The following is a 22412-nucleotide window of genomic DNA, read 5'->3' on the forward strand; positions in this document are numbered from 1 at the left end:
CAAAGATTCAGTAAAGGAAAAAACACCAAAAAAAAAATGATGAAAAAAGACAAAAAGGAAAAAGTTTGAAGCATATTTTAAGAAGAAAAAAATGTCAGGGGCTCCTGGCTCAGTTGTGTCCGACTTGGGCTCAGGTCGTGATTTTGCAGAATTCAATCCCCGAGTTGGGTTCTGTGCTGACAGCACAGAGCCTGGAGGCCGCTTCAGATTTTGTGTTTCCCTCTCTCTCTGCCCCTCTCCCACTCGTGCTCTGTCTCTCCAAATAAATAAATAAATAAATATTAAAAAGAAGAAGAAAAATATCAGCATTTACAAGGAAATAAGTGAGATTTGTAACTACTCGAAACTTGTGACACCACTATTTGGCATTTATTGAAGGTGACAAATTAAAGGCATTGCTTTTTCAGAGGTGTCTGTAGAAACAAAATGTTGAAGACAAGAAATATCGAAACAAACGGAGTCATGATTAGAGTAATGGTCAAGGAAATTATGGAATAGCAATGTATGAGAATATTATATGACCATAAGATTAAAAAATTGAAAGACTAAGAAAGACTGCATCATAAAGCTAATTGAAAATATATAATATAAAAGTGTCAGCATGCTAGAGTTAACATTTTGTGAAAAATACAAGTGGTAAAAACTGGTATCCGGCTCAGACACGAAAATCTAACAGGGTCTATGGATAGCTGTTCCTTGGTAGGTTTGCTTAGTGTTGCAAATCTTACATTATTATGTAAGGGAGTGGTAAACCACTGTTGCTAAATATAGGACAGCAGAGCTGGAAATTCAAAGACTCTTTATGTTTCCTTTTTTAAGGATCAAACGATTTATGTTTTTAAAGATTATTTTAAAATATAAGGAGAAAAGGGGGACGGAAAGCTGTATGCATACGAAATTATGAGATACCAGTTTTATAAACTCCTCCTCATCCTTCTGCAATTATGGTTTTGCCAACTACGGTAATATAGTCATAAACCAGCACTGATCTTTTTAAAGACGTGAGGTTCTGTTTAGTATCCTTACGCCCCAGAGCCGCACAATTATGGCCCTTCCTTTCCACGCAATGAGAAAGAAGGGCTGTTTCCTTTTTAATTTACTTTTTATTTATTTATTTATTCATTTATGTATTTTAAATATGGAACACTTCACGAACTTGTGTGTCACCCTTGAGCCGCGGCCATGCTAATCTTCTCTGTATCTTTCCAATTTTAGTGTATGTGCCGCCGAAGCGAGCCCAGGAAGAGCTGTTTACATGCTATTTCCGTAACGCATGGCCAGGGTTAAACCAGTTCCACAGAAATGTACTTTTCATCATGATAACTTGTGAATACGAAAAATTACTTGAAGGCATTTTTTTTCCCCCTTCAACCTTGGAAGAGCAAGTAAGGAAGAATGCAAGTATTAGTTGCCCCATTTTAATTCAGAAGCGTATTTAAGACGTGGGATCTGAGCGTCATGAAACTTGTAAATACTTGCCTCAGTAGACTATGTTCCAAAAGACAGTGCAAAATCATGCCTGTCTCTTCCTTGACTCAGAGGGTAGTTAATGTCCCGTAATAGTGACAAGGACAAAGGTTGCAGGGCATGGATGAAAGGAATTTTACTAATAGTTCAGTTTCTAGGGACCCCAGAGATACAGTCCAACTGTAATTTAGGAGGTCTAGCAACAGTAAATTATTTGTTCAAGGGCTCAAAGCTATTCAGTGAGTCAGGGCTTTGGCTGTGCTATCAGGCGTCCCATCTGCTGCATCAGGTCACCTTGGTCCACATCCCTGGCCCTCGCTCTGCCCAGTACCCGTGGTCCCGGAAGGTTGGTTGCCTGAGACTGTGCCCTGGAATCTCTGGCTCCTCCCATCATTTCCATTTGTAAGTAACTTATGTCCCCACATCGTGATATCAAAATATTTTCTTGGAATATAAGGCTAATGTGTGTAGACTAGTCACCCTATCTTTTGTGTCCTAATATGGTGGTTCTGAACGTTTAGCGTGCATCCCGGTCATCTTGAGGGCTTGGTGAAAGAGAGATGGCCAGGCCTCACTGCCAGGCCTTCTGTTTCAGTAGATGTAAGGAGGTAGGAGGGTGGTGGAGCTGAGAGTTTGCATTTTTAACAAATTTTCACATAATGCTGATACTGCTGGTTAAGGGACTTTATCTTGAAAGCCAGGGCTCTTCTAAAACATTTTTGTGTCATTGTGTTCATGGAAGATTTTGTGTTATCTATATACCGTAGGAATTATGGATGTTTCCTAATCCTTCCACACCCTTTTGCTGGATGCACCCTGAACTTATGAGCCCAGTCATAAGAAGACTGGCCAACCTTCACCTGGTGGCGTGTGTGGAGCTCCTGATGCTGAGATAAATCCTGCCTCTACTGTCCAGCACCTTTCATGTTTAGGCTAAAATTGCCCCCTCCAGAGATTGCTTAGCCCAATAGATTAGAAAATCCTTGGCACGATGTCATGATCTAATGAGATTACTCTTTAACCTTCAATTTCCAGTAACATTCTAAATGCTAGGGAACTATTAAAGCCACAGTGTAATCATAAAATGTATACTAATGATCTCTCAGGGACAAATGTATTTGGAGTAGGAGCCATTAGATAGAATAAGTATTCTAGATACATTGTTTTGATTCACTAAGAATTTGTGGTTTATCCTTCACATGGGTTTCTACATTCCTTTCCCCATATATCATTTTTTAAATGAAAAAAATCAGTATCACAGTATTGGATTTTCCAAAGAGTTCACAATTACCACCAGTAGTTAGATAATAGTATTTTGGATGTTCGAGAATTACTAGTAGAGGTCAGCTGAAGGGAAAAGAGAATAACTGCAAAACTAGCCAAATAAGAGCCTCACCTGAAGTACCCGCATCCTTTTTCTCTACTCTCGTCTCTGCTTTGGGATGAAGGTTGAGTTCTGGAAGAGCCTTAAAATATCTTGTGGCTAGGGGTGCCTGGGTGGCTCAGTCAGTTAAGTGGCCTTATCAGGTCATGATCTCACGTCTTGTAGATTCGAGCCCGGCATCAGGCTCTGTGATGACAGCTCAGAGCCTGGAGCCTGGTTCAGATTCTGTCTCTGTCTCTGTCTCTCTCAAAAAATAAATAAACATTAAAAAATTAAAAAAATCTTGTGGCTTCATCGAGATGATGTAAATAAGGCACATCCTAGCACGTATTAGAACTTCCGTATCTGCCCCACCACCCAACTCTACGATATTCTCCTTTGTGTGGAGTAAAGGCACGTGGCTAAAAGAAAAGTTATTCATGCATTCCACTTAGGCACATAGTTCCCTGCTGCCTGGCTAGCCTAGAAAGGAGTCTAATTTGCTGATGATCACAATTAGGAGGGAATGATCCATTACATTACCTTTAATGAGCTGCAGAAGGTCACTTGGTTATGGATGGTCCCATGCAAAGGTTGTGGTTCAGGGTGATAGGAAATCCCTGACAGCGTCTTCCTGACATTTGTGCAGTGGCCATAACAAAGGAAGGATTGCTAGTTTGTAGTCATTGGAATGCCTAAACTTCATTGCATCTTTCCATTTGGACAAGCTTTAGTGTTACTACCTCAAGTGCTTAATAATTTATATACAGAGCTTATGTAACTGGCAGTTATGATGCCCAGCATTAACTCAGAAGTGGTCTCGTAGTTGAAGGGATGATAGAGTTTCCACATTTATTATATTTCCTCTCCCTTGATTTTAAGGGTACATTTAAACTTCTGCCAGTAAATTCAGGAGCTCTGAAAACCAATTAATGATTTAGTTAAAAAGTCTGCAGCAGAACGTATTAGACCGACTTGTCTCTGAGAGCGAGGAAGACATTTCTATGGGGAAATTTCCACTTTGAGACATATTAATATTTTTATTTGTATTAAAATTTTTTTGATGTTTATTTATTTTGGAGGGAGAGAGAGAGCGTGAGGGGGGAGGGGCAGGGAGAGGGAGACACAGAATCCGAAGCAGGCTCCAGGCTCTGAGCTGTCAGCACAGAGACTGATGCGGGGCTCGAACTCACGAACCGTGAGATCATGACCTGAGCAGAAGTCGGACACTCAACCGACTGAGCCACCCAGGTTCCCGTAGACACATGAATATTTTTAAACATTGATGAAATATAAGCCTTTCAAGAAGATGAAACAAGAGGAAGGCAAATGTAGAATATTTGCTTTATCATGCACTGAAGGGGTACTTAACTGATGATATGAACTTGGCTCTGTTGTATTATTCTAGTCGAGCAATAAATAGAACGTTAAGGTTTATACGGCATTCAGTAAACTGTAACAGAATGTGCTTGAAAGGCTTCTAATTTTTCAAAGACAAGTCGTTTATTTTGTAAAAGCAAATAAAAATGAAACTAGAAAAGCATGTCGTTTCTCAAACCGTACCTGTGGTGTAAGAAAGGTTATTGGATTAACTAAAGGCATTTTTGAACTCGTGACTGAAAACCCTAGCTTTCCTTATGCCCAAGTAGAAAATATCTGTATGTTTAAAACATGGATGGCTGGGGAATGTTCCAAGGGGAATGGTAGCAGGAGAAAAATAAGGTCCGAGTCTGGAAAGTGAGTCCATTTGGATGTCACTTCGATAAAGGCATAAATCCCTGAGAACCTCTCCATTTAAGAGGATAAACATATCACAGGTGAAGAACACTCACCTAATGATTTCAAGCTCACAGCAATCTTCTCTACACCATTATCATAAATTGCTGGCTTGGCAAGGGAGACATAACTAAGGAATTCATTGTTTGAAGCAACTCTTTTGACAGAGTTTCTTTCCCGGTTCGTATTTATATGTGTGCGGCTGCCCCTATTTGTATCTTTGACAACGCAGCTTCATTTTCATTCAGCGTGGTTTTCTTATCATGGATATTTTACCATTGCACGTCCAGTTATTTTTCCTAAGTTCTGTCTACAAAGGGAAAACAGAATGTAGAGGTGCATGGTTTAAAAAAAAAAAAAGTTTGACTGGTTTGGGCACAGTCGCACGGTCTCCCTTCATGTGGGTACAAACACTTTAGCCAGGGCTAATTGTGGGCTAGTCACATCCTCAGAATTAAGTGTCTAATTGTTCCCACAATGGTCTTGGTCTAATTGTGGCTGCAATTAGCTACAGGTGCAATGTTTGCACCTGCAGCTAATAGAGGGCTTAAGCTACCCAAAACAAGTTGCCTGAGCAAAGTTAGGGCCCTTGCCTTCCAGGTCCCCAAACCCTTGAAGCAGCCTGTTTTTATCCCAAAGATACTGTTTCGCAAACATCCTTTATTGTGCTAGAACTTCCCTTGGTCTATCATCCTTTGCATTTTGTGTCACAGTGTATCATTTCTCCCCACGAGAACAGAGTAGATCTGGGCATGTATATATATATTTTTCACGGAAACAAAATCTTTGTTAAATAGTTCCTGAAAAGAACAGATGTCGCCCATTATCTGAGTGGAAAGCCTCGTTTCTGCAAAGAGCAGATCAAGGAGTAAAGAAAAGGGATTTTTTTTGATGGCAAAAAGCCATGACTGGGGCACCAGCCATCAACGGCGCCCCTTCATTATCAATATAAATTTATATAAAATTTAGCAAGTGAAAACAAGACAGGGACTCGCATAAACATCTGGTTCACAACAGCAGTATTTTTGCCCATAGACTCATTTTTAATAGCCCAGGTGTATTTGCTAATTTACAGTTAGTACCGAGGAACGTAGCACCGACTCGCCAGGCACATTTTTCTGAATGAAGCAGACGATATTGAAGCAGTGGCTCGTGGGTCATTTATACCGTTTTAGCCACGGAAATTTTACTTTGTTTTCTTTTTCATCTCTCCCCGTGCCGCCTTCCCCGTCCCATTTCCTCTACTTGGAAGAGGGCTAATACGCCATTCTCATTGTTCTTCCTGGGAGTGCTGTACATCTGGGTCGGACTTCCTAATGAAATGGTGGCCTTTCTGATGAGTCCAGCTGGTCAGTGACATGGCGTGGCCCTGTTTTGAGATGAACGCAGCGTGGAGTCAAGGGAGAGAGACGGTCGGCGCTTCCTTGAAGGCTGGGCCGTGGGGAAGAAGGCCTCACAGAACAATTGGCCAAGGCGTGGCCCAATGATTAGCAGGTGCTGCCCTCTCTGCCCTTGGCTGTGTTTCCTGGCCAGCGAAGAAGCTTGTATCAACACGCTTGGAACGGATGAAGACATGGATGTTTCCCAATTGTTTGACTTCTAACCTTCCTGGGTGACCTTCATGTCACTAGCTGAGAGGCCACAGCAGAGCCCGGATGGGGCCTCCCGGCTTCTAGGGTGGATTGCCAACTAACGAATAAGGCCATTTGATGCCGGTCTCGAGGTTAGAAGTCACCAGTCAGGATTTTCACAACATCATCTCTTAAAGACGTTACTAAGTGGACACACATCATCCTTACAACTCCTGGAACTCAGAGAGGAAACCGTCTGACTTTGGAGCTGTTGCCAATGATGGCTTCAACAGGATTTTCGTAATATTCGAGTAGAGTGACAGCAGAAATTTTTACAGATCCTCAAAAATCTTTGAAAGGCATTTAAGTAGTTGTGGCTGCATTTAAATCTTCTTGAAGAAGTAAATATATTTTATTATTTATTTATTTATTTTTAAGAGGTTTTCTCTTTAAATTTTTTTTTTAACATTTTTTATTTATTTTTGAGACAGAGAGAGACAGAGCATGAACAGGGGAGGGGCAGAGAGAGAGGGAGACACAGAATCGGAAGCAGGCTCCAGGCTCTGAGCCATCAGCCCAGAGCCCGACGTGGAGCTCGAACCCACGGACCGCGAGATGGTGACCTGAGCTGAAGTTGGATGCTTAACCGAGTGAGCCACCCAGGTACCCCAGTAAATATCTTTTAAAGCATGACATTGAATTGGGATACGGGCACGGACACAGCTGATGCTATAACTTTCTCTTCAGAAGTAAATTAGTGTCATTTTTTATGGTAAGTGTCGTATATCTCTGTGATGCTCCGTATTACATATATAACGTTAAACTTTATAACATAAATGGACACTTCCAAGGGATTCAGTGTGCTAGCAGTTTTAACATTATGTATTTCGTGTATTAATTTCAAAATCTGGCCAACTCAATCAAAAAATGCTAGCTAAGTGCCTTAATCCTGCAAACTTTGATGAGTCCTGGGTTTTAATTCTGGCTTCCTACGGTGAGACAAGTAATTCTGCCAGATACATTTTCCATCCCTATTGCTAAAAGCACCTCTAAGGGATTTTGCTTCTCTATGTATGAAATGTGAGTCCATGGGCTGATCTTCCTGAAGGAACACCAGGAGTTGGTGAAACCATTTATGTACCTTTGTGGTGCATTTATACACACTTTTCTCAGTTTGAAGAAATGTTGAAAAACTAGAGATGATCGTTATTAGTATCTAAACAATGATTAAAAAAGCTTTCTTTCTCCAGTGATAGCTTGGTAGCTCATATCTGGAATTTGCTGCTTAGGCTAAGACTTTCTAAAAAGTTCAAATCAATAGCTGTGACATCTTCAAGGATGCCAGTTTTCTTCTGATAATGTTCTCCTCATGTCATATTTTGGAAGAATACCATTACGATATTTAAAAAGTGAAGGGTATACTTTTCAATTGGCTATTATGTTCCTGTATTTCTAACTGTAGATACAGCAGATGTAGTGGACCCTGTGGAGTGCTGCCCAGATTCTCCCTTCAGGAACAAGGCTCTCATCCCCTCAGCTGCCGGGAGCGTTGGCATAGCTCATATGCCAACATAGGAGATCAAGACGTGGCCTAATTAGCCTAGTTTACTCTTAGCTGAGTCACTTCCTAGCAATCGCCCTCTGCCAAAGATGACTGCCTTCCCTAACACTGTCGTCTCTCTCTAGGGGCAGCACACATTCAGTGAGGGGGTGATGCAAGGGTAAAATGGCCTTACCCTTTTGCCTCATTGGAGACAAATCTGAAGGCCTATCCAGCTGCAGAGTTCTTTGGGGGACTGGCTGAGATCTTGGTTCCAACTTTTTTTTTCTTTAACTTTTTTTGCTACCAAATCCTGCTTTCCTCATTCTTTTATCAGTTCTGAGAGTACTCCCGATAAAAATACTGGCCCCCAATTTTTAATTTGGAGGCTTGAGCTCTCAAGGAACTCAAAACAGCATAGGAACACAAAGTCCAAGAGAGTATACTATGCAGAAGACACTTCCTGAAACTTCCTTTCTCTTTTGCAAACACTGCGCTTTTACTGTGTGTGTGTGTGTGTGTGTGTGTGTGTGTGTGTGTGTTTTCCTTAAAGCCTGTATACTCAGGATCCACAGATGGGCCATTTTAGTAGAACTTCTGTTAATATATTTCTAAATCTTTTAGTGCTAAACCAAGCACCTAATACTAATTCTTTTAGGCTATTGCTAGGCCATGAGATTATCGCCCAGAACAGACTTGGAAACAGCATGCGTTGAGAGCTGAGGAGTTAATGGGGAAGACCATCTTAGTGAGCACACACTAAACCATCTGCAAAACTTCACATCTCAGAATGCAAGTGACCGGGTGACTGCACTTTCTAAACACAAAGGGAAATGTTTCAAAAGTCAGGCGCCAAGAATGATTTGTTTTGCACTTAGTAAATCCCTTACAAAGCAGTCAGATATATGGATTGATCTCCTGGAAGGTTTGCCCCTCTGTCATGAGTATGCGGATATATGGCCCTGGGGGATTCTTCCATTTCCTGGGAAGATAAATGGTAGATGGTATTACCAAAGCTTGGCATTTACAAGTTTTGGGGAGATAATCTGGGACTTTCTGAAGGCTAGTTTGGGGGATGTTATAAAGAGGTTACAAGGCAGAAATACGAAATAAAGATTGACAGAAGGCAGAGAGAAGAACAGGAAAGGATTTTTTTCCTAGTTTTTGGTCACACTGGCCCTCTCATTCTGTAATTCGGTCACTCGTTCATTTATTCATTCATCCATTCATTTAATATATGCTAAGCTGGGCTAAAAATATTAGATGTTCAGACTGGCACTCTTTTATAGGAGCATGTGCTGACAGTGCCTAAGTTTCAGAATCTGACCAGCTTAACTTAACAAAACGCAGATGTCTAAGTGCCTCATTCCTACAAATGTCTACCATCTCTCTACGAGTAAGACATTGGAAAGGTACAAATTTTGTGAAAACTGGTGGTGCCCTGGCAAGCTTTCTTGCAGGGAATATTTGACTTACAGTGGGCACTCAGTCAAGCACTATGACACAGCAAGAGAGCTTCAGGAGAGTAGTTTGCTAGACCATTTCTGAGCAGTACGGGTGGTGGAGGGCAGTACAGGGTGGGAGACCTACAGATTCAGGTATTGTTTTGGCAACCTCTCACCTGTGAACAGCTACATTGGTGTGCAAAGAAAGCAAATGTTGCCTTCACCCACAGTCAGGAGACTTTTGTGATTCATTTCTGTTGCCCTTACTTGGACCTTGGTGACCTCAGCAACTTCACTGTCATCCTTCAAGGTTCATTGTCATGGAGGCAGCGGTGGCAGTAGAAGTTCTGGAAAGCCATCAAATTTACTCACTGATCACATCCACAGGACCTGCACTTTGTTAAACAATGCGCATAGAATGATGAGCAAGTCAGGTAAGTTTCCTGCTCTCCAGTGGAGATGATATGTTACTGTTGAAGAGAATTAGGTGAAGCAAGAACACGGGCCAGTGCATGGCTGTATACACATTTGCTTGTAGAGCTCTTGTCAGATTTTGTATGGGCACATTTTTTGCTACTTAGGACAGGGTTTGATAATGTCAGGGGAATTGCAGTTTGGTCGGGGCAGGGGAGGGATTACATTTTCAAGACAATATAGTAGCTCTGTGATATGTGTGAGGTACATGGCTCATATTGATATTTTGTGTTCTAAGTATAGAGAGAGGGATCTGTATGGACTTGTTGAAGTTTGAAGCTTAATATCAGACCAGAAAGTTGGAGGGCATGGCCCAATAAATTATCTTTCGTTACATAGCAGGTGTCTCAGCACTTTGTGTATTGCCAATCTTGGGTGAGAAGTCACTGAAGACTATAGGACCATGAAATAAAGGCCATGGCTACTCTTGGCAACAGGGACCCCTGGGAGTAGATTTGTTGGTGTATTCTGGGAGAAGATGCACCCCTGTTGGTGTCCCAGGAACTGCCAAGAAACCATGTTTCCACTGGTAGGCAAGTTCAAAGGGTTAACTTTAACTAGGGGAGTCGTCACCACCTGAGGCATTTTTCATCAAATCGACCTGGCTTCGTAGAATTCTGTGAACTCCTTAACAGGCAAGAATCCTTCCTAAGGCTCTTTGGGACATTGCCCTTGAGTTGAAGAGAAAAAGGTTATAAGTGCCTCTACCAATATTCCAAGACCAAGGTAGTATTGCTGATAGAACTATGGTCCTGTACAAAACTACATAAACATTATTGTGACACTTTATGCACCATTTTTTTAAAAAGGACATTTAAATTTGTTCTATTTATGAGTTAACGAATTTGTTCTATTCACTGTTAGCCTATTACTTATACCTACTCTTTAGGAGGCTTGTATAAAGATAGCTGATAGATTCATAAAGTTTTTAAAATACTGTGTATTATTGGTTGTTGAATATAATCTCCAGGGAACCTTGGTTTATAAGCTTATGAGTTACATGAGACAGCGCATGCTACTTAAGTAGTCAATTTGTATTCTTTGATGAGAATGATTTTTGACTTTGATGGCTTGACATATAAATAGGAGGAGGTATTATTATTAATCCTTTCCCCATAAGGATCCTTCTATCTGATTGCGTTCAATAATGTTCCATGAAATTAACTCATCTTAGAGCTATGGAGAGAGCAGAAAGAAGTAGAAAACTAGTGAGATCACAAGTATGCAGCTAATCACGAATCTTCTTTGGTAACCAGTTAGAACTCAAAAAGGATAGCATCATAAGAAACGAAAGAGCATCTGGTAACTGGAAATCTAATATTAGCCATTTCTCAGGAGAGTTGCTAAATTTAACTGGTGAGCTAAGGAGTGAATTTGAATATATGTATCTAGTATTTCTTGTGGTCAATAGTACTTTTAGGAAGCGAGTGACACCTATGATACTTAACAGTTACAAGAAAAACCGAATAAGCATCTTGAGTAGAAGTGTAATATATTTACATTGAGATGTAGTTACTCAGATTTTAAATCTTCCTAGAAACCAATCAGAGAATGGTCAATTTAGGCATGCCTTGAAAGGAATATTAAATTGAATTGGGAACTTAGCGTACCTTTTTTGAGAGACACTAACAGAAAATTCTCTGTTATTATTAGAAGTTGATTTCCCTTAAGGTAACCTCTCGAGTTTTTAATGTGTATGAGTATGATTTGCATCAATTTACTTTCATGAATCTGGATTTTCTGTCAAAGCAGCCATCAAAACAAAATGAATCATCTCTCTTATTTAGCCAGAAGGTAACTTTTGCCACTTATTTTTTTTGGCTCATAACTCTGAGCCAGATAACATTGACCTTGACCACTATAAGTTCAATGACTATGGTAGGTGCATATAAGGCTTGCTTCACATAAATATTGATGCCATGTAGTAGAACGTGCTTACCTGGTTTACCTAAATGTTTAATATAAATAGGGACCCATATGCCAGTTTTTGTAGAGATAGTATAATGCAGTGATTAAGAGCATGGGCTTTGGATCAGATCTATCTATCTATCTATCTATCTATCTATTTTTACTTTATGGAATTTATTTATTTTTTAAAATTCCAGTCCAATGTCATGTTAGTTTCAGATGTACAATATATACAATGGAATGTTACTCAGCCATAAAATAATAATGAAATCCGACCATTTGGATCACACATATTTAAACCTGAATCACATTTCTACCACTTACCAACTGAATGACTTAGGGGAAATTATTTAACTTCTAAGTCATAGTTAGACCCATATTACAGAGAGCTGTCAGTAGGATTGAATGAAATGTCTACATAGAACTTGGCATAGAAACTGGCACAGAAGAAAGTTATCATCTGCTGAATATACTTGGATTGGATCATTCTTATTAAAACTCTAATGTGGTCATAGCCACATAGCATTTTATAGGGCTAACAAAGAAATTTTTGGTAAGGGACTAAAATTATATATATATTATATGTATAATATATATTATATATATCAGCTAATCTCAGTTAATTTAGGAATAAATATATTTATACAAATGTATTTGGATGATATGTGTATTACTGCAAAATATTTATTATGGTGTATTTCTCTTGTCAGTAAAGCTCTTAAAAATGAGCCCAAAGTTATTTAGTTATTTATTTTTTATGTTAGTATGAATTCATCCTTTGTCCCTAAATCCAGTTCTGTTTTTCCAACTTGCCTTTCCTAGTTAAGCTTCTCACTGTGATTTACTCCAGACTGATTGTTTCCTGTGTCAGTACTGATCTAACCACTGGGAGGTCTCAGCCTTATTGTTCTGAGTTTAGACTTCAAAAGATAGATAGATCTCTGCTCAGCCACATGGAGCTCATCAACTGACTTCTTTCCCTATTTGTTTTAGCAAAAGTCTTTGTGTGGAGCTGCCAGGGTGGCTCAGTTGGTTAAGTGTCTTACTCTTGATTTCGGCTCAGGTCATGATCTTACCGTTTGTGGGATCGAGCCCTGTGTCAGGCTGTGTGTGCTGACAGCATGGAGACTGCTTGGTGTTCTCTCTCTCCCTCTCTCTCTCTGCCCCTCCTCATTTTGTACTGCTCTCTCTGTTTCTCCCTCTCTCAAAATAAATAAATAAACTTAAAAAAAAGTCTTCGTGTCCCAAGCAAGAATGAGGCATGCTATGATCGGTTAAGTTTTCTTTCCTTTTATCCATTTATTTGTTGAATTATTACTGTGTGCTAGTTACTGTGTTAGGCTCTGGGAAGGTAATGGCAAATCTGACACGATCCCTCAATTAGAGCTCTCAGGTGGAAAGAGACAAGCGAACACACAATTAGAAGACACAGTGTAAATCATTTCCCTCCAGTCTTGGTGTAGGGTTAACATGGTCCTGAAAAGGCTTTCTGAAAGAAATGATCTCAAAGCCAAGACCTGTAGGATGAATTAGCCCGACTCAGAGTACAGTGAGGGGTGGAAAAGAACAGTCCATATATGGAAACTAGCACGTGCAAAGGTCAGGGAACAAAGGGAGGCTGGTTTGCTCTGGAATTACAAGTAGAAAAGGCTGGAGTGCAGGGTTCAAGGGTGGGAATGTAAGCAGGCACTGTATGGTCATCCCCTATGCAAAAACAAAAACAACAACAACAACAACACAAAACCCCATCACAACAGACACTTCACCAGTGATTTTAAAACAAGATCTGATTCTTTAGAAGTGAAATGTCTATCTCCTTGCTCTTTGATATCCTAGCCCAACATCTTAGTTACATGGGTGCTCTCCTTAGAGTCCATGCACCCTCTTCTGTTAGACATTCAGTATCCATGAGACCAATTCCAGAAGCCTCACTATAGCCTAATTGGTAACCCTAGAGTTCAGGACCAGGTACACATTTTTGTGGCCGTCACAAGGATCTCTGCAGTGGGCTAGACCCTGTCTGCCCTAGAGCGACTGTCTTTCTGCCCAGACCATGGGAAATAGATACCAAAATCATTTGCTAAGCTAGTATCTGTGGATACTGACACAATTGCATTTCTGCACAGACGCACACATGGGGAAGACAACCAAGCAGCGTGCTGGCTCAGTGCTCTGTGCTTCGGCGGGTGGGCTCCAACTGCCCAGCCAAGATGTTTAGCACATTTTGACCCCTCTTCCTAGTAGGGGAAGAATTATAATTATGGAAATAATGGGCATTTTTAAGACTTTTTCTAGCCTTGATTGAACTATGCTTAGGGTAGCATGAACTTTTTCTGACGGTGCTTCTCCGAAAGGTGAATCTTAGGGTTGTGATTATAAGAATAAGCCCTGACCACCAATTTTAGCACCTGGTCCATGAAAAGTCAGGTACTTTTTATACCGAGAGTATTTCTAAAGCAAAACAGCAAGTATAAAGGCACTTTTGAAGAACACATCAGCAGTTGGTATAGCCTAGATTTAGCCTAGTATAATGTGATGCAGAGATACAGTGTATATATGGAAGTTTCCTAATTAAATTACACTTTATCTGGAACTCAGGAGGCAAATTGGCCAACTATGAACGCGAAACGACTAGAAGGCAGAGGCCAAATAGGGATTGGAGAAGTTTTCCATTTGCTCCGCTATGATCTCCTACCTCTCTACCAGTTCGTACTGAAAGAGGAAAACAGTAATGGTTACCTCAGCTGCTTTTTCTGTTTGGTCTATGAAATGTGAAGTCTGGGGCTTCCTGCCTCGTTATTTTATATGTTTTTTCATCCCCGGCCCAACATAATGACTGTCGGAGAAGTTGTTCCAATGGAATGGGATAATGTGTGCACAAAAGGCTGACAGTGTTAAAATGTTATACGAGTACGTGTCGTATTCGTTTTGCTAGCTTCCATGTGAGGACACGTTAGGAAGCCTTGTGGTGAAGTGATTAAGAGTGTGGGTCTGGGGTCTCAGCTCTCCCACCCTGCCGCTGTGCTGTACTGGGCAAGTCATTTGCTTCGTGGGACTTGACTTCCCTCTGTAAAATGGAAAGAATAACAGACCTTAGCCCTGGAGGCTGCCAGTAATTTTGACCGAAGTTCAGCATGTGAGCGGAGGGGTGGTGAGAGACGAAGCACTCTTAACTCCCACGTCCAACCAGCCTCTCCAGACCTGGGTTTCCTTGGCTGACATCGATAGTAACACTTAGGAGTGTTGTGAGAATTAAATGAGACAGTACCCATGTCAATGGTTAGACAAAGTGGCATGTGACAACCGTGGTGTCTTTTGAGGGAAGCTATGGCTTTAGCAGCTTAGGGGGCAGTGCCCCTAGCTTGGTGAGTGGTGTGAAACAGCACCCCTGAGTGGACATCAACCCGTGGTGTCCTTGACGTGTTGCACTGGAGGAGATGGCAGTGGGGAGCCAAGACATCATCGTGAGCCTTCGGTGTTGAGTTTGGACCAGCAGCCCTTTATCAAGGTCCATTCACTTCTCCAGTAGGCAACCCTTTTACACTAAGACCAGAGAAGACTAGATCAAGAGTAAGCAGACACTTGCAGCTTCTGGAGGAATCTTTTTCCTCTTCCGTTTCCTCATACCCTTTTATTGAAATTTAGGGCAGCAGGAAGTGGGGGACTTTCCCATCCACTATTGCCTGTCAGCTAAATCTCTGCAGACTGTAACTGTAGTGAAGGCATTTTGATGACACCTGTGATGTCAGTGGGACCCGAGTAACTCTCTGGGCTCATAGGCAGAGAAGCGGACACCAGGGCCAATCGGTCATTCATTTGACAGGTATTTATTTAGCACCTATTATGTGCTGGGTCTTTTAGCAGGAGCAGGGCATACAGCAGTGAATACAAAGACAAACATCCTTAACCTTCTGAAGCTTACATTTTAGAGGGAAAGATAGACTATGAAGAACAACTACAACAACAAAATAACTGAGTACAGCAGCTGGTATTAAGGGCCATGAAGGAAAACGAAGCAAGGAAAGTGATGGAGCATGGGGGGGGGGGGTTCAGTCCTCACAGAACGCTAAGACTAAAGTATTTGCCATGTTTATTTTATGTCTGCTTGACGGTAGAGTCATGATGAAAGAATCAAGAGGCAGCAGTTTGTACTGTTGGTGTCAGGAACTGGATCTTCTTCCAGTCAGGGTGGGAATTCTATATTCAACACTAGAGACAGACGAAGCCAGGGATTCTGCCCTTGAAACATAGTTATTACTTAGCGTTAGAGATAGTTTTCTTCTGGGTTCTGACTTAGGCTCCAAATTTGGTCCCTCATCTTTACTTGATCTCCTCTGCGTTATGCTGTCATCTTGAATGGTGTTCGAGGCTAGCGCACATGTATATTGTGACTAACATAAAGCTTCTCCTCCATAATCACGTTACGTAACTAACCGCGAAAGCTTGATTTCTGTTATTTGAGACAATAGGAACTGGGTCATGAGCAATGAGATAAAATTCAAATTGCCATTTAGCACACTATTTCAGCATCTTTTCTTACTCTGCTTTTTTTTTTTAATGAGAAATGCCAATAGATACTTTTATCGGTCTGAATTTTTCTTCCTTTACTTTTCTTTCCCTCCTCTCTCCAATAGGGGCTAATAAGTAGTAAAGTAACCAACTCTGAGTTTTCTAAATAAAGAAGGAGGCTAAGAAAGTGGGAATAAGAATGTTTCACTAAGGAACACTCAAACTTTAAATCATAAAGAGTTAACTGCTCTCCCTAACTTATGACTGGCTCCTTCAGTAATGTGGCTCATTGTATATTGTGCTTTTCTTTAACTGTCTGAATTTTATGAAGCTGATGTAATCTTTAGTACTAATTGCCAGTACTTTAAGAAAAGATTGTTGCTATAAGAGAATGTCATCATTTCGTTTTTCCTAATAGTACTTCATGCCCCATGTTACACGTGCACATAACACAGAATCAAAACACACACTGGAAACATTACGAAAAGTTTCCCACTAGAGTAGAGTGGCTGTGTAGAAGTGAAAAATACCTACACTCAAAACGGAAATGATTTATGACCATGGGGAACTGAGTTTTGGGCGGGCCACAAAGGATTTGGTAACCCAAATAGTGTTTAGAAAGTCTACACATTTGGGAAATATTAGTGAGATTTTTATCATGCCCTTTTGCTAGTTTGTTGAACAAACGCTCTGTCACTGAAGAAAATAAAAATTTAGAATTTGTTTAAACAGAGTGAGCTCTTCACAAATAACCTTTTGAATTAAAAAAAAGCATTCACTTTAATGGCAAAATTCTAGTCTTTAATGGTACAGTTTTTGAATTCATTTCAGTTTCTGGGCCATTTAAAAAAATTTTTTTTCTGAAGTAGCATTCATTGTGTCATCATCTTTCACAAGTTGAGTACTTGGTTGTAAAAGCTTACAGTCTTGGAGTTTTGTGTGTGTGTCTGTATGTATGTGTGTGTTTTAAGAAAGAACAAAATCTATGTAATATTTTGTTAATCTTTACTAATTTCATGTGAAATAAGAAGTTAGATATCTTTTTAATTTCTGTTTTTATAAGGATGAAAAGTTAAAAGTCATCAACTGCAGTCTGGCAACTTAATTCCACTTTATTCTTTTTATCTTACTTTAAAAATTCCCTTAACATATAAAATAATGTTTTAAAATTTTAATGTTTCAAGATTCTCTCTTTTCTAAAATGTTTTATTTATTTTTGAGAGAGACAGAGAGAGAGAGAGAGAGACAGACAGACAGACAGACAGACAGAACATGAGTGGGGGAGGGGCAGAGAAAGAGGGAGACACAGAATCCGAAGCAGGTTCCAGGCCCTGAGCTGTCAACACAGAGCCCGATGCGGGGCTCGAACTCACAAACCATGAGATCACGACCTGAGCTGAAGTTGGACACTTAACCTGCTGAGCCACCCACAGGCCCCCTCAAGATTCTCTTAATTATGTTTTTCCTGTTAATAAACACTTGACTGTCAGTTCTTGGAGGTCAAGGACTATACTACACTCACATTGTCGTCATTACTAGGTTCTTTGTAGGTTTCAATGCACACAAGTTGGATCTCTAGAGGACTTATTCAATCCTACAGAGCAACAGGGTGGCAAAAGTAAATGAGCGTCATTCCAGTCTAAGCCAAAAGGATACTTGCTAGAGTACTGTAGAATATTCCATAATTCATATAGCTACGTAGTTTATGAAGGTAACTGATTGATATAATAGTTCTTTAAAGAAAATTATTTAATCTATTTTTTTAAGTTTTATGTTCTCTAGAATTGTAGTGTCCAAATTTTTATTTATGCATCCATATTAAGAATTTTTAGGCATCCATTCCCAATAATAAATAAATATTGATGCATACTACTTATGTAATTATAACCACTCATTTATACATATTTCTTTACACATGTATATAATTATGTACATTTTGAAACATATAATTTATAAATTAGAAAAAAAATACAGTGAGGATGCAAAAGATAGATAGTATCTCAGGGTGAAATGTAAATTTAGGCAGAGTTTCTCATTAGTGTCATGGAGTTAGGACATACATTAAGTAGTCCTGTCAATAAGTTGGAATACCTGAATCTCTTCTTGTCAAATCTGCTTAAGTGGCCATTGTCTATACCTTGCTATGGAGCAGATGGTAAGATCGATCATGCTAGGGGTAAAGGAGTGTTAACTCTGTCAGTTTCTTAATTTTGCTTGTACTTGGAAAACTACCAAGTCTTTCAGTTTCTTGTTTTCACCTTGCACTTTTGGGAAGAAGCCGCTTGTCCATTTTTGTGAGGATTTGTTTAATTAATTAAATAATATGATCTATCAACCAGCTTATTGGTACCTACCAAGACTGTAGTATGTTGCAGTATGTTTTAAAAGCAAGCACAGTCTCCCCCAACCTTACTAAGAATATCTAGTACAGCAGATGGGAAACTTGACCTTCTGAATCAAATGACTAAGGAGAGGGATCAAGGGACGGCTCCAGTGATAGCCACATATGGAATATAGTAAAACTTAGTGGCTCTCTTATTTATAGATTAAAAACAAATATAAATAGGGGCCCTATTATGTTTTTCTGGACCCAAGTGATTTATATTGTGCGATCCTTCCCAAACTTTGGGATCATGTAGCCTATGTAAAAATATTCTATCGTGACATACTCCAACATATATTTATTTTTTTAGAAAAATGCACATCATATTGTGACAGAATATACACAGTTATTACAAACCTATGAAAATATGAAAATATTTGAAAATATAATGTTTATTTTTTTATTTTTTTAAACATTTTTTTTAACGTTTATTTATTTTTGAGACAGAGAGAGACAGAGCATGAACAGGGGAGGGGCAGAGAGAGAGGGAGACACAGAATCTGAAGCAGGCTCCAGGCTCTGAGCTGTCAGCACAGAGCCCGATGCGGGGCTCAAACTCACAGACTGTGAGATCATGACCTGAGCCGAAGTGGGACGCTTAACCGACCGAGCCACCCAGGCGCCCCAAAAATATAATGTTTAAATTAAAGAGGATGAGATAAAATATACTTAAGAAGATGCTGTCATGTTGTCTTTTCCTACCATTGTGGCTTGTTTTGTGCACACCATTTTGGAAACTACTCTTCTAGGGACTGAAGACCTGTCAGTGGAAATTTATACTTTGTTTTTAAGTAAGAGAGAAGAAATATGAATGACCCAGGAAAAAGAAGTGGCCACAGTAAGTAACCTTTTAAAGACATTCCTCTTTTCCTAACTTCCCAGAAGCGATCACACTTAGAAATGGGAGTTAAATCCTCCAGTTCTCGTGGTTCTGTCCTTATGTGAGTTCTCAAGCCGCCCCTGGGCTCTTATCACAACCCAGAACCTCAAGTTTAATGAACAAATGCTCTACCTAAGAGATACAGTTTTATCTTCAAATCTGTCACTTCAGATGAAAAGCAGGCCCCTGAATCTTTGAGCTAAGGAATAGGGTCATTCTGTTAGGGTCGAGTGGTAACATGGAAAGTATGTCCTATTGAGAGACCATGTTCTCTGTTTTCTGAAGCATAAACTGTGGTGGTAACTGAACAGGTAGTACTTTTCAGTGTTTGCAAATTTTACTAAAACCTCAGGTATACGTAGTATCTATAGACTCATGTGTCTGTTCAAGAGTGAGCTTATTTTGTTCTTATTTTATATTTAACCCACTAAATGATGTACCTATTTTTTCCCTTTCTGGTATAAATTTAATTTGCTATAGTAATGCCTACATTTGCTAGAAGTGATTATATTAATTAATTCAAAAGCTGAAAGTTATTTTCTTTATTCTGTTGCATAAATAAATGATTGAATGCCACTGCTTTTGGATAAGCATGGTCAAATGATAATTGTGTTCATATTTTTGGAATCAATTTTATATTACTCTAATTTGTTACAATGCTTTTGTATGTGCAGTAGTCTCTCGTTAAATCAGGCATTCCTTAAATGGTATTAATTAACATGTGTAAAATCTACCTTGAAAACTCATTTAATTTTACAAATTATACTACTTCATGACAGTATCCCTGGAGCTTCATCAAGTCTCCGATTTCTAAATAATTTTGAAGTAAAAAGGATTTTTAATTAAAAAAAAAACCAAAGTTCTTTTCACAATCGTATTTGGCAGGAAAACATTGCATCATAGACTTTTAAGTGCTGCCTGGATGATTTCATAAGAGTAGTTTTATCTATCCAGCCTGTAGTGTGCCTATTAAGTGCTCAATCTGGTTAGTAGGGCAAGGTCTCTACTTATAAGTAGGAGACACTTCATCAGGAGTTACTATGATACAAGTAAATGTAATGTTGTCAATAGAACAATGTCCTACTGACATCCAGAGGGTAGAACCTTGAGATAGAAGTGGAAGAAGATGTCAAAGAGACCTTCAGAGGAGCAAACATTTCGGCTTGACCTTGAGGTCTGTGGGCTGAAAGACATATCTGGTAGGGGAGATTTCAGTATCATTACTATGGAGATCAACAGACTGTTTGGGGAACAGGGACGTTTGTTCAGTGAGGTTAGCACATGGGATTCAGTGAAGGTAGAGAAAGAATAATAGAAGGTAAGGCCAAGGATACAGTTCAGGGTCATAGTCTGAATTTGAGAGTAGACAATGACAAATTGGACAATGACAATGGACAATGGCAATGACAAATTATCTGGTACAGGGCAGGAAAGACAGTTTATACTGATGAAGAGTGGCTGTTGGGAACCCTCCTATTAAGGGCCCTTTTGGATTCAGGAGGAAAACTTATGGCTACAATCCATTATGACAGAGGTGAGGAAAAGGGGTCTGTGATTTTGCAGATACAAATCTAAGGTTTCCAAGCAAAGGATGGACATAACTAAATCTGTAATTCGAAGAACAAAACAAACAAAACAGTTCTCTGGTATCAGTAGAGAAGATGGATTAGAGAGAAAGGAAGTCAGAGTTTGGTTTGAAGGTCTTTGTAATAATTCAGATATACGATGATCAGACATGAGTTCGAGCAGTGATAAAAAAATGGAAAGGAGTGGCATGGCAGAAACACCGGGGCAGAACAAACTTCTTAAGGCTGATTGGATCTGGAGGGTGAAAGAGAAAGAAGAGTCTAAGACTCTAAGTCAGTATTTAGTTTGTGGATTTGAGTGACTGTGGAATCAGCCATTTATTGCTGCATACCAAACAATTCTCGCATTCAGTGGCTTAAATAACAAGCATTTCATAACCTCGTCAATCTGTAGGTCTAGTGAAGTTCTCCTGATGCAGTTTGGGCTTATTGATGGGGCTTTCTTCAGGCAGAGGCGGCTAGGGAAGCTATACTTAGCATTGCAGATTTGGGGGGCTGCTGGGGCAATTCTCCTTGACGTGTCTCTCTCATCGTCCTTGTCCCAACATGTTAGTGTGATACCGTGATCTCTAGTAAGAGATGTATATTTGGTCTTCATCCCCTATTTGGTACAGAGCTTCTAAAAGCCTTGAAATTTCCTAAGTGGTGAGAGCCATAAAGGTGTTTTTTATTATGTTAATGAGGTAACTTTTGGACCACATCTAAGTATGGGGACTGTTGCCAGGAGGACCAACCATGTGTTTGGAGGGTTGAAACTTTCAGTCCCAGTCCCCTGAACCTTTCAGGAGAGAGAGGGGCTGGAGGCTGAATTAATCACCAATGGCCAATGGTTTAATCAATCATGCCTATGAAATGAATCCTCCATAAATCCCCCAAAGGATGAGATTTGGAGAGTTTCCAGGTGGGTGAACACAGGGAGATGCATGGAGAGTAGCACACCTGGAGAGAGCATGGAAGCTCTGCACATACCTTTCCCACATACCTTGCCCTATGTATTGTCCATCTGGCTATTCCTGAGTTATATGTGTGTGTGTGTGTGTGTGTGTGTGTGTGTGTATGTATGTGTATAAAATTTTTTTATTATATAGAATATAAATATATTTTGTATAATAATATATATAAATATATATCATATAAATATATATTTATATTTTATATTTATTTATATATTTATATTTATAAAATTTTATATAAATTTTTATTTATATTTTTGTTGATATTACATATATTTATTTGTATATATTTATAAATGTTTGTTTATATATTTATAAATATAATTATATATAATAATATAATATATTTATATATTTATTTATATATAATTATATATTACATATATTTTATATTATAATATATAATTATAATATATTATATATTTATTTATATTTTATATTTTATATGAATATATATTTATATATTTATTAATATATTTATATTTTATATATATTTTGTAATAAACCAGTGATCTGCTAAATAAAATGTTTCTCTGGATGCTGTGAGCTTCTTTAGC

The 22412-nt window shown here is 39.3% G+C and overlaps 1 non-coding gene across 1 annotated transcript; it reads right to left on the reverse strand.

Annotated features, from left to right (window-relative positions):
- Positions 1-1132: 1132 nt before the first annotated feature.
- LOC125156818 (U6 spliceosomal RNA) lies at positions 1133-1237 on the reverse strand. Its single transcript, XR_007148796.1, has one exon. It is a non-coding gene; the product is annotated as a U6 spliceosomal RNA (small nuclear RNA).
- Between the last annotated feature and the right edge of the window lie 21175 nt (positions 1238-22412).

This window comes from Prionailurus viverrinus, chromosome F2, assembly GCF_022837055.1.
Source record: "Prionailurus viverrinus isolate Anna chromosome F2, UM_Priviv_1.0, whole genome shotgun sequence".
Lineage (NCBI taxonomy): Eukaryota > Metazoa > Chordata > Mammalia > Carnivora > Felidae > Prionailurus > Prionailurus viverrinus.